This window comes from Podarcis pityusensis, assembly GCF_964106645.2.
Source record: "Podarcis pityusensis genome assembly, chromosome: W".
Lineage (NCBI taxonomy): Eukaryota > Metazoa > Chordata > Lepidosauria > Squamata > Lacertidae > Podarcis > Podarcis pityusensis.
Window position 1 is genome coordinate 29136334 of NC_138045.1, and position 12961 is coordinate 29149294.

General features: G+C 41.0%; 1 protein-coding gene and 2 long non-coding RNA genes across 3 annotated transcripts in view; 2 read left to right on the top strand and 1 right to left on the bottom strand.

The window, feature by feature from the left end:
- Positions 1 to 9575, bottom strand: part of LOC308467649 (transcription initiation factor TFIID subunit 7-like) — a gene marked incomplete at its 3' end in the record, with an annotated part of 33535 nt that extends 23960 nt beyond the window's left edge. The window contains exons 1-2 of the mRNA XM_080989377.1: positions 9318 to 9575; positions 2086 to 2164 (exon numbers count right to left, since the gene is read on the bottom strand). The remainder of the gene's footprint in view (positions 1 to 2085; positions 2165 to 9317) is intronic.
- LOC308467840 overlaps positions 1 to 12961 on the top strand; it is a 788853-nt gene that overhangs the window by 448996 nt on the left and 326896 nt on the right. The gene's annotated exons all lie outside the window — the stretch shown is intronic.
- The window catches only part of LOC308467833, a 220708-nt gene that overhangs the window by 48145 nt on the left and 159602 nt on the right, over positions 1 to 12961 (top strand). The gene's annotated exons all lie outside the window — the stretch shown is intronic.

Sequence of the window (12961 nt, forward strand, 5' to 3'; positions counted from 1 at the left end):
CCTTAACTCAGATCTCCAGGAGGAGCTATACATGATTCCTCCTCCGGGATTTGAGAACTTAAGGCAGGATGTTGTGTGGAGATTGCACAAATCCATCTATGGATTACGTCAATCTGCTAGAAACTGGAACATGTGCCTGAATGAAGCCTTAGAAGAGCTAGGTTTCAGAAGAAGTGTTGCTGATAGTTGCTTTTATTTGAGAGGTTCAGGTGCAACACAAGAGTATTTGCAGATTTGGGTTGATGACTTGTTATTCTTCTCAGAGACAGATGAACAGGCAGAGAAGTTTGCCAAAGAGCTAGGTAAACGGTTCAAGCTTAAGCAGCTTGGTGCTGTCAAAACCTACCTAGGTGTCAATGTTGAGCGTGCACAGGATGGAAGCTTCTTGCTCAGCCAGAAAGGCAAAATTGAGCAATTGCTTCAGAAAATGAGGATGAGTGATTGTGCAGGAGTGAGAAGTCCTATGGAGACTAGTTTTGTGAAGGACAACCAGCAAGTAGAACGCACTGCGTTCGAAAATACTGAAGTGTTTCAGTCAGCCCTAGGGAGTTTGTTATACTTGTCCCAGTGGAGCAGACCTGATATAGCGTTTGCTGTCAATCTGCTCAGCAGGGAAGCTTCAAACCCTAGAGTGCAAGCCTGGAATGGCATCAAGAGAGTTCTGAGGTATTTGCAGGAAACCAAAGACTTTTGTCTCAGGTTACCAGCACAAGGAGAAGTCAAACTGACTTGCTTTGTGGACTCGGATTGGGATAATCTTGAGGATCGCAAGTCTGTGTCTGGCCTAGTGGTGAAGTTTGGGAACTCAGTAGTTGGATGGAGGTCCAAGAAACAAAGTCTTATAGCGCTCTCATCCACTGAGGCTGAGTTCAGTGCTCTTTCAGAGGTATGCAGAGAAGTAGAGTTCTATGCTTGCTTAGTGCAGGAACTCTGAGAAGTGGATTGTCAACCGATACGTGTTTTCGAGGACAATCAACCATGCCTGCATTTGGCAGTCGGGTCAGTTCAAGGCTAGAACTAAACACCTAGACATTCGCTTTCGGAATGTGTGCCAGAGTGTTCAGGAGGGATTAGCTGCGCTGAAGTATTGTCCCTCTGCCAAGAACCTAGCTGATGGGTTCACGAAGCCACTCTCCTTCCAAAGACATGGAGAGTTTTGCGAAGGTCTGGGTTTGGGACGACCAAGGGTCTATTCTCCCCTCAGGCGCGAGGCAAGAGTTGGGTGTAGTGACCTTCTGTGTCTCGAGACTGAGGGGGTGTTGGGTGTAGTGACCTTCTGTGTCTCGAGACTGAGGGGATGGGCTTACAAGGGAAGTAATCCAGGACGTGACGAAAGCAGCTTGGAATGCTGTGTACTGAGTGAAAATCGAAAGCAGTTTGTTGCGTCGCTGCAAGCAGAGGGAGAAGATGCAGCTTGAATCAGATGGAAGTTGGAGTTTGTAAATACGCTATTTTGTTCCAATAAAGAGATATTAGGACAGAAGAAACGTTTGGGACTCATTTACTGCTCTTTCGACACACGACCGCTGTGCAACTTTGCTGATTGCTAATTGCTTTACGACCTGCAGAGGCTCGCAGGGGGAAGTGTGCTGGACGCTGAACAATAAAGCAATAAATCTACCAAGCAAGGACCTTCTCCGCAAAAAAGCTTGCAAATGCCTCACAGCTATGTGTCAAATTGTTATTTAAATTTGGCTGTCCCTCAAGGGACGGTAAAGACCTAATTATACTAAAAAGTTGCGCCGGGCAGTTTAATTCAACTTTTCCACAGCTTTTAGAGAGTGTGGAGGCATCAGTGACAGAACAATCCCTCTCCCTCCCCAGCAATTTCAAGTAGCCCCACCCAATAGCTTCCTAATGATTGGGCGTTCTGAACTATAGGACCTGATGAATAGCTTAAGGTAATAAATGTGTAACAACAAAAGCCAAGTGTTCTAGCCGATTAATTTTTATTCAGACCAGACTCACTGAAATTAATGGGCCTAACTTAGCCATGTCCATTCATTTCAGCGGGTCTACTCTGAGCAGGACTAGCACTGGATACAACTCCCAAGAAATAAGAACTCATTGACCTGGTCCTCTAACCATGCAATTCTATGGTGAGCCTGTCCTTCAAGCTGATACCTCCAGACTGGACTGCCCTCCACACAGTAGAAGCATGTTCCTGAAAAGGCAGAGTTTACAATAGAGTCATACCTCAAGTTGTGTTTGCTTCACATTGCGTTTTTTCAGGTTATGAATGCGGCAAACCCGGACATGTTTACTTTCGGGTTTGCCGCTTCGTGCTCTATCACATCACACGCAGGCGCAGAAGCGGTGTTCTACTTACGGAATTTTTGGGGTGCAAATGGCACCCCGAAACGGATCGGGTCCGTAAGTAGAGGTACTGTCAGCATTTTCATCCCTCCTATTACAAGGATCACCAGATCATGTTTGTTTTACTTTCTGTCTGAGAGAAAGGAGGGGGCAGAAGCTACTCTTCCAGACTTCCATCCCTAGCACTGTGTGTCTTTTTCTTTGATCTGCCTAGAGACAAGATGGCAGTATGGGAGAGCTGTTTCTCTCGTACATGTTTGTTATGTCCTTTTATTTGTTTAATTAGGGGGAAAAAGAAATAAATTAGGTATGCAACAAAACCTCCACAGCTTTGAGACTTCTGGTTGGTCACCCGGTATGGCGGACGAGAGTCCTTTCGTCTGAAAGAGCCCCAGTGCATTGAAGGCTGGGGAACCACTAGAGCGTCGCGGTAACCCAAAAAACCCCTCAGATTGAGCATTCTGAGGACCTGGTGTTCCTGAGGGTGCCCAGAACGACTCCCCCACTCCCCAGTAGGCTCTTAAAAAGAGCTCCGAGAGCGAGCGGGGATGGAGACGGGGGCACTTGGGAATAGACTCGCTTTCTTCACTGCACGAAGCTCTGAGTCTGGCGATCGTGAGCGGCCAATTCCTCCAAAATTTAATTGGAAAATCGTGAGTAAAAAGGATACAATTGGGACATTTAATTTGTAAGGGAAGGGACTTAAAAACGGAGGTCGGTCCCTTTCCGCTGAAGCAATGGAGAAAACAGCTACCTCTGCCAAAGCCGCGAACTAAAATACGACTTTTAAAAGACTTTCAAGTTGATTTTTTAGAACCCCCTTCTAGCAGGGGGAAGGGGGGGGGACTTTCTATTTAATTATGGTAATCCCTGCAGAAAATAGACTGGAAATAATTGACCTTTTCTTTTCGGAAGCGGACCACCCGGTGGGGAAGGCTAGACTCCATTGTGACATCACAAAGGTACAGGATACTTTCAACTTTCGTTTTCCTCTTTGGGAAAAACAAAGCAACTGCAGCTGCCTGAGCTGTTAAAATAATATTAACAGTATCTCTACCACCAAATATAAATTCTAAGTGAGACAGTATCCATTTGGGAGCTCCATTTGAGGAGTTAAAGGGGTAAAAAGGAAATTAGTGAAAGGATACACTGCTGAACTTTAAACTGAGGCTTGTGGAGGAAATCTGCCTTCCTCCTCATCTCCCCTTTGTGACTGTGACTGAGACTGACCTTGGATAAAAAAGCTATGGCTGGGGGAGAGAAGGGAGAAAAGCTTGAGAAAACAAAGCTAAGGAGAGGCTCTAAAGCTCGAACTTTTGAAGAGTCTGTGATGCAACTGTTACTTGAGATTAAAACTGAAGTAAGAGGTAATCAACAGAGCATACAGGAACTGAAAAAAGACTTTGCTGACTTAAGACAAGATTTGAAAGGGGTTAAGACAGATTTGTCAGGCCATGAATTAAGATTAACACAATTGGAAACAGTGAGAGTTACTGATTTGGAGAGAACACAGCAAGAAGCCTCTAATTCAATTGAGTTTTTACAGATGAAAGAGAGGGAAAATCATTTGAGATTGAGAGGGGTACCACAGAAAGAGCAGGATAATTTGAAGGAGTGGCTAAATGATGAATTTTCAGCTTGTTGGGATCTCCAAAAAGAGGAATTAAATTCTTGGATTGAAAAGGCCTATAGATTTGGACCAAAAAAGATTCTAAAATTACGCATGATTGTATGGTAGTCTTTAAGACTAAAGAGCAAAGAGGTATTATTTTAGGCCACCATTATAAAAAAAGTCTTAAGATTGAGGACAAATTGACTGTCCTGTTTAAGGAGATCCTGAAGCATTTTTTGGCCCTGAGAAATAATTACACAGATTTAGCCAGTGCTCTAAGAAGGAAGAACATCTTCTTTAGGTGGGAGTTCCCGGAAGGTCTCTCTTTCAAATTTCTAGGGAGAAAGCAAAGGATTAAGACTGTCGGAGAAAAAAAGAGATTTTTGGAGAATAACGCAAAGGAACTTGGATTGGAAAGCTCCCATTCATTGGGGACAGGGGCAGCTGCTCCCTAAAAAGTTAAGATCGCTTTAAAAATTTACTCTTGGAATGTAAATGGTTTGAACTCACACAGAAAAAGAAACCAAGTTTACCATGTTTTGGCAAAACAGAATTTGGATATAATTTGTCTACAAGAAACACATGTCATTAGACTTCATAGAAAGATCCTTCAAAATAAGAAACTTGGACAGGAATTTATTTCATCAGATAAAGTCAAAAAAAGAGGAGTGGTTTTTTATGTGAAAGAAAAATGGAACCCCAAAAAGTTATTTAAGGACGAGGAGGGGAGAATTTATGCACCAAATGATGGCAAAGCAGAATTTTTCAAGAACCTGGATTTAAAACTTTTGGAATATTTGGATTATAAATTGATTCTGATGGGAGATCTGAATGGAGTAGCATCTACATTTATGGATAAAACACAGAGACAGAAATTTCAGAATGCTGGCAGATTACCAAAGACTTTCTTTGATATGGCAGATAAATATGATCTGTCAGACATATGGAGACTACGAAATCCAATAGAAAGAGACTTTACTTTTTTTCCAAATGCAAACCAATCATTTTTGAGAAATGATTATTTATGGGTATCCAAGAGACTTGGCTCCCAGAGTAACTAAAATTGAAATTTGCCCAAAGACTTGCTCAGATCACAATGCAGTGTTTTTGGAGAGAAATTATCTCTGCAGGGATCCTTCAGATGGAGAATGAATGATGAGCTGTTGAGGAATGAGCAGTTGATTAGTAAGGCTCAAAAGACTCTAAAAGATTATTTTGAAATAAATATGAATTCAGAGGTGGAAACAAGAGTCATTTGGGATGCAAGTAAGGCTGTAATGAGAGGATTCCTCATACAACAAAATTTGATTAAGAAAAAGATACAGAATGAGAAAAAAGAAAATATTCTGTCTCAATTAAAAGACAAAGAGAAGAGTCTAAGATCCAATCCTAAGAGCCAGCAGATTCAAAAAGAAATTAAAAGTTTTGCAGATCCAATTTTCTCAAATTATTAACCAGGAAATAGAATGGAAAATAAAAATGATGAAACAGAGATATTTTGAATCTGCAAATAAATGTGGAAAATTGCTTGCTTGGCAATTAAAACAGAGACAGAAACAAAGTACCATTACAAATATTGTATCAGAAGGAAAATCTGTTTTCAGAAATACTATAAACTGCTGTATAAAAAAGGTAAAGAAGACAAAGAAAAAATTGAGCAATTTATCAAAGTAAATGAAATGCAAAAAATTCCCAAGGGTAAAAGGATCCTACTTAATGCTGTGATTACAGGACAAGAGGTGGAGACAGCAATAAACCAGATGCAGCTTGGCAAAGCCCCAGGACCAGATGGTCTTTCTGCAAAATACTACAAAACTTTGAAAGATTGGTTAATTCAGCCATTGGCAGTAAGATTTTAAGAGGGGACAAAGCACCCGAAACCTGGAAAGATGCATTTATAACCCTGATTCCAAAACCAGATCAAGATAGATCCGATGTGAAAAACTATAGACTGATCTCATTACTTAATGTGGATTATAACATTTTTGCAAATATTGTGGCCAACAGATTGAAAAAGGTTTTATCAGATTATATCAACAAGGACCAGGCAGGTTTTCTGCCGGGGAGACATATGAAAGATAACATTAGGAATATAATTGTTGTATTAGAAAGGTTGGAAGTGAAAAGAAATTGTAAAGCAATGTTAATATTTATTGATGCTGAGAAGGCCTTTGACAACTTTTCTTGGTTTTTTACAAAAATTTTTTTAGAAAGAATTGAGGTTGGACAGGAATTTCTAAATGCTATTAATGCGATCTATTTTGAACAAAAAGCAAAAATTATACTTAATAATGTGGTCTCAGAGGAAATTAGAATTGAGAAAGGAACCAGGCAAGGGTGCCCACTTTCCCCTCTGCTATTTATTGTAGTGATCAGGTGGGATTGCTATGAAGAATTACAACAAATATAGAGTAAACCATCTGTGTCAGCAATGAAAGCATTGCGTTGACTGGGTGACTGGGTTTAAACTATTTTGATATGATTCTTGATCAATCCACACCTCTGCATCCCTGTTCCATTTTTCTTTCTTCACAAGTCACGTACACATTTAGACAGGCCTGGGTCATCAAAGACAGTGGGCAGTTTCTTTGCTGTAGCTTTTCTGATATGTTAATCTTAGGATATTAATCTTAGGGCCAGGAAACAGGTCTCACATAAAGGTGATAATGATCGCTGTCTTCCTGGCCATCCTTCTTATCATGTGTATTGATTGTTTATGAAATCCTGGGTTGCTGAATGCACTCCTTTGTAGTTTTCATTCATTTACCCCAAAAGTATGCGTGCTTAACTAGTGTTTGTAGTTTAACTTTGTCCCCATGTGGGGTTTGTTGAAATGCTCAGAAGAAATCTGATTGGTTCTTAGAACACTCTGTAAAAAGGTCTTTTGTGAATAAAACGACTTGGGCCAGGGGGTGGAGAGACAGATTATTATACGCACCCTTCCCAGAGTCTTGCTGGTTCAAGCCTCTGTGTGTATTCTTATTAATCAGAGTTCAATCCTTCCTTTACTTTGAGAACGCCTCAATTTATTTCGATTCTGGAGATCTTGCTAAATATGTTGAGGAAAGAGGAGGAGGTCAAAGGCATTACAGTAGGATCCAAACAATACTGATTAAAAGCCTTTGCTGATAATTTGGTTTTAACGTTACAGGATCCAGAAACAAGTGCAATAAAAGCACTGGAGTTGATTCAGGAGTTCGGGCAGGTAGCAGGATTTAAATTAAATAAGAGCAAAACCAAAGTTTTAGAAAAAAATTTAGAGAATGGGGAAAGAAAAATTCTTCAAGAAAAGACAGGTCTTGTTTTTGTGAAAAAAGTTAAATATTTGGGTGTGAATTTATTGGTGAAAAATCTGAATTTATATAAAGACAATTATGAAAAATTATGGAATGAAATTAAGAGAGATGGTCAAATTTAAAACTATCACTGATGGGCCGAATATCGGTGGTTAAGATGAATGTATTGCCTAAGATGTTATTTTTATTGCAAGCTCTACCAATTGATAATGTTAATTGTTTTAAAGAATGGCAGAAAGCATTGTCGAAATTTATCTGGCAGGGGAAAAAACCCAGAATCAAATATAAACTACTTACAGATGTAAAAGAAAGAGGGGGATTTTCCCTGCCAGACTTAAAGATATATTTTGAAGCGGCTGCCTTCTGCTGGATTAAGGACTGGATTCAATTAGACAATGTGGATATGTTAGATTTGGAGGGATTTGACAATCTATTTGGATGGCATGCATACTTATGGTATGACAAGATAAAGGCCCATAGAGGTTTTAAGAATCATGTAATTAGAAAGGTGTTGTATAATGTATGGATTAGGTATAAAGATCTCTTAGTAAGGAAAACACCCATGAGGATATCGCCAATGGAAGCAAAGACCCAAGAAAAGTTAAACATGGAAAATAAATGGTTGAGGAATTTGGATTTATTGAAGGAAGAACAGGAAGGTTTTAAATTAAAACCATTTGAACAAATTAAAGACAAAGTGAATTGGTTACAGTATTACCAAATTAATGAATTATATAAGCTTGATAGGAGAAATGGTTTTGCAACAGAAAAATAAACAAATTGGAAACGGAGTTGTTAGATACCAAAGTTAAGAATATGTCTAAAATGTATAATTTGTTGTTGGAGTGGCATACAAAGGATGAACAAGTTAAATCGGTGATGATTGAGTGTGCAAGAGATGTTGGACATAATATAATGTACGAAGATTGGGAAAGGTTATGGAAGAAAGGCGTTAGATTTACTGCATGTACGGTATTAAAAGAAAACATCATGAAAATGATGTATAGATGGTATTTAACCCCAGTAAAATTGGCAAAGATCTACCACACGAATGATAATATATGCTGGAAATGTAGAGAGAAAGAAGGTATGTTTTTTCATATGTGTTGGACATGTCCCAAGCTGAAAGACTTCTGGGGAAAAATATATAATGAAATGAAAAAAATGTTGAAAAATACATTCATTAAGAAACCAGAGGCCTTTCTACTTGGGATAATAGGAATGGAATTGCCCAAAAAAGACTGAATTGCCCAAAAAAAGACTGCTGTTAGCAAAAAACTGGAAGTCTCAAGAAATTCCAACGGTGGAAGAATGGCAGATGAAGATGTTGGATTTTTTGGAGCTAGCCGACCTGACTGGAAGAATCCGTGACCAGAAAGAAGAGGAATATCAAGAAGATTGGAAGAAATTTAAGGACTATTTGAATAAATATTGTAATATAAAAAACTAGAAATCACTTGAAAGTACCAAATAGGCCTAGGATTAAATTAGGATTTAATTAAATAAATGGGATTCAGAACAGTAAGAAAAGTGAATAAATTAGATAAGAGCTGGAATATTTTTGTTTAAGAATGATATTGGAAAGCTGTTACATGCAGATACAAGGAAATTCAGAAGGGAGGGAATTGAGGAAGTCAATTAACAATGTAAATAAAATTTGGGTTTTAAGGGATATGGGATAAAGATTATGTTTTTTTATTGTTGTGGTGGGGGTTTTTTTTGCTTTGTATGTTTTTCTGTTGTTGTTTCTTCTTTTTGTTATGTTGTTTTTGTTATAATTGTAAAAAAAAAACACCTCCACAGCTTTGCTTCCGTTACTCTGCTGCATTTCAGGTGCTCACATGAGCAAATGTGAGTCCACTGCACCAGGACCTATTCCTCAGGAATGCTGTGTTGCTGTTCTTACGTTCCTGTGATTGGAAGGTCGGAGAAGGTGCTTCTGACACCCAGCCCATGCAGGCGCTGAAGACGTGGGCTGAACAAGGGTGTACGGAAAGGTCCCACTGTACCAACCCATATTCATGCCTCCATCAATAGAATCAGGAAGCAAACACAGAGCACTTTGAAGCTATTTGTTGCAAAGGGTCTCTTACCGGAGGCAGTCTCAGTATAAACTAGCTCTCCAATTTATGGGGAGCATCATCTTTGTTCTTGCTCATCTTTTGTTCTTGTGTTGCAGGGAACAAGAGAAGAAAAAACATGGTTACCTGTTGGCCTAACAGTAGCTTCTCTCAACCTTTGTTATCCAACCTGCTGTGTTGCTAATAGCCGCAAAGTAGCAGTACACCCAAATGCATTCATCTCAGAAGCACCTTATTTGTAGGAACTAGAGAACTTGCACCACACATGAAAAGCATATTCTGGACAATAAAGCCACAGATGCAACTGGCAGCTTAAGAAATAAAAGGCAAGATGATAAAAGCAGAAGGGTTTGCCCACATAGCCACTACAGTCTGCTTTCTCCACAACTTACTCTGAGTCGCAGTTTCAGTCATACGCAGGGCAAAACTCAACAGCTTTGAGATAAAGAGCAGAATCAAGCTAGCAAAAGCCTCCCTCTTCTTCCCCACCCCATACTCTGGAAAAGTCATTCTTAGCTCTTTCATTAAGGTGTGATCAGCAGTGTAGAAAATCAGATTTGATCACAGACAATACACAGAAGATCAAAGGAATGCAGGAATCATACAGTACAGTATAAGATTACTGTTTGAAGCATGAGGAGAATGCAGCCGTTGGAGTAGAGCTCCTACCATTTATGAAGCACTGGGTGGCAAGTAAAAGTGGAGATTCCCTGCCACTGAACTAATGACAATAAAACCTTATATAAAGTTGGCAATGGATGCCACATGTGTAAAAGGCTACAGATTTCACTGTCTCAAACAGCAACTCATCAACTTTTTTGGTCCATACCAGAGTATCATAAAAGAAACAAATGCATTACTTGTAGATGCCATCTTTCCTATTCTTCCTTCACGCAAACGTTTATAAAAACTTGTACCGTTCAAAAAAACTAAACAAAAATGCAGAAAAAACAGTTTAAAAAAAAGAAAAATGTCTGTAGATCAAACAATGCCTGCTACTAAAGTGAGAAAAATGGTGAAGCAACATGCAATTCACATGTACTTACCTTTATCAATGCCCACCATTCAGTTTACAGTAATCGATGTTTCTGTCAGGTAATCAATATATGTTGTTGGAAAAAAACATTTTTTTCTCTTAAAACATATTTAGGATGATATGTGTTGACAAAAATCAGCTGATAATGCCACAAAAATGTAATCGATTTTGTCACAAGATCTGATTCTTTTCAAATCAACATAGCACAAAAACCTGACCTGATGGAGAGAAACGGATGCCATTTCCTGATTCAGCAGTGCAAAAATACCCTAAAGCAGTTGTAGAAATCTAGACAACATTCAAAAAGTAAAAAATTGTTGCCCAGTGTAATAATTCCCTTGAACTCTTGCCCATCCCACATAACCTCTCTCTCTATAGCTGAGGAACAACTAATCTGCAGGCAATAATTTGTTTACCTATAGCAAGGGTAGCCCAACATGATTCTTTCCAGGTATTGAAGACTACAACTCCCAGCATCCCTGACCATTGGCATCTATCTAGGTTGGATTAGAATTGAATGTGGTGTCATCCAGATGTTATGGACTTCAAATTCCCACACAGCATGATAATGGGCAAGGGTGATGGGAGTTGTTATCTTAAAATATCTGGATGGCACTATGTTTGCCACACTTGCCACAGAGACGTAACCGGCTGTGTTCTTAGATAAATAAGGTATACTACTCATGTATCAAATCATAAATTTCAACGGAAGTAACTCATAAAGTTCAACAAATGAACAAAGCAGAAGACCCAGTGGATCAGATCATTCTCTAGTCAGTTCATGCATAAGGTCCATCCGTGTACTAGTGTCTATTCCACCTGTCTGTTCATAAGGTCCAAACAATTCACATGAAAGGTTGTATGTAGCAGTTCCACAGAACCCTTTCACAGAGTCTATGACAAGGATTTCCGGAATACTGGCCTTGTTTCACCAAAAACTCATATGTGATATTACAGGACAGTGGATCTTACGACTGCAGCTACTACTATGCCATAAGATCCACTGTCGTGTAATATCACATATGAGCTTTAACTACTGATGAAGCCCAGGACGGCGAAACAAGGCCAATATTTCGGAAATCCTTGTCTTAGACTCTGTGAAAGGATTCTGTGGAACTGCTACAACCTTTCATGTGGGCGGGTGGGGGGGGGACTCCCTGGTCCTGAATGGGGTAACTGTGCCCCTGAAGGATCAGGTGCGCTGCCTGGGAGTCATTTTGGACTCACAGCTGTCCATGGAGGCGCAGGTTAATTCTGTGTCCAGGGCAGCTGTCTACCAGCTCCACCTGGTACGCAAGCTAAGACCCTACCTGCCCGCAGACTGTCTCGCCAGAGTGGTGCATGCTCTAGTTATCTCCCGCTTGGACTACTGCAATGCGCTCTATGTGGGGCTACCTTTGAAGGTGACCCGGAAACTGCAATTAATCCAGAATACGGCAGCTAGACTGGTGACTGGGAGTGGCTGCCAGGGCCACATAACACCGGTCCTGAGAGATCTGCATTGGCTCCCAGTACGTTTCTGAGCACAGTTCAAACTGTTGGTGCTGACCTTTAAAGCCCTAAACGGCCTCGGTCCAGTATATCTGAAGGAGCATCTCCACCCCCATCATTCAGCCTGGACACTGAGATCCAGCGCCTGTCCACATCCTTGGGGGTAACGGATTGAAATTGATTCCATGCAACTTGACCAGACAGGGCTCTAGCACTCTCCCACCCCAACCCTGCTCCCACTGTGGTGTCTACCTCCTTCCCAATTTATCTGCAAAAAAAATTTGCAAAATCGTTGCAGGAGATCTTGGGGTCTTTACAAGACCCCGGTGGTAAAGGTGGTTCCGTTAAATTGCGAACCACCTGAAAGAGTCTCCTGCTACTATTTTTTGCAGATGCAATAGAGGCGGTGAAGAAAGTCTTCTTCGCCGTCGCTACCGCCACTTGGTAGGCTCGACATTAAGCTCTAACCCGTGTCCAGTCAGCTTCAGAATGGGTCACCTGCCACCGGTGCTCTAGCCGTCTCAACGATTGTTTCATTGCCCTCAGATCCGTGGAAAACCACGGGGCTGTCCGGGCTCCATGCAATCGGAGAAGGCGCATCGGAGCCAGACAGTCGATAGCCCTGGTTAACTCCGCATTCCAGCGGGCCACCAGGGAATCAGCTGAAAGGCCATCAACATGGGATAAAGCATCTCCTACCACTCTCTGGAAACCATTTGGATCCATTAAGTGGTGGGGGCGGACCATCCGAATTGGTCCCACCTCCCTGCAGAGAAGAAGGGTCACAGAGAAGTCCAGTTGCACCAGGAAGTGATCTGACCATGGCACTTCTTTTGTTTCACTTTTACTTAGTGTCAGATCACCCACGTCACTAGAGGTGAACACCAGGTCTAAGGCATGTCCGTGACTATGAGTTGGGCCAAACTTATTCAGGGACAGCCCCATGGAGGCCATGCTTTCCACGAAGTCCTGAGCAGCCAATTGTAAGGTCGTGTTGGCATGGATGCTAAAATCCCCATGGACAACCAAACTAGGTGTCTCCAGGAGAACATCCGCCACGACCTGAAACAGCTCGGGCAGGGAATCCTTGGCAGGGAGGTCGGTACACCAAAAGGAATCCTGTACTGCC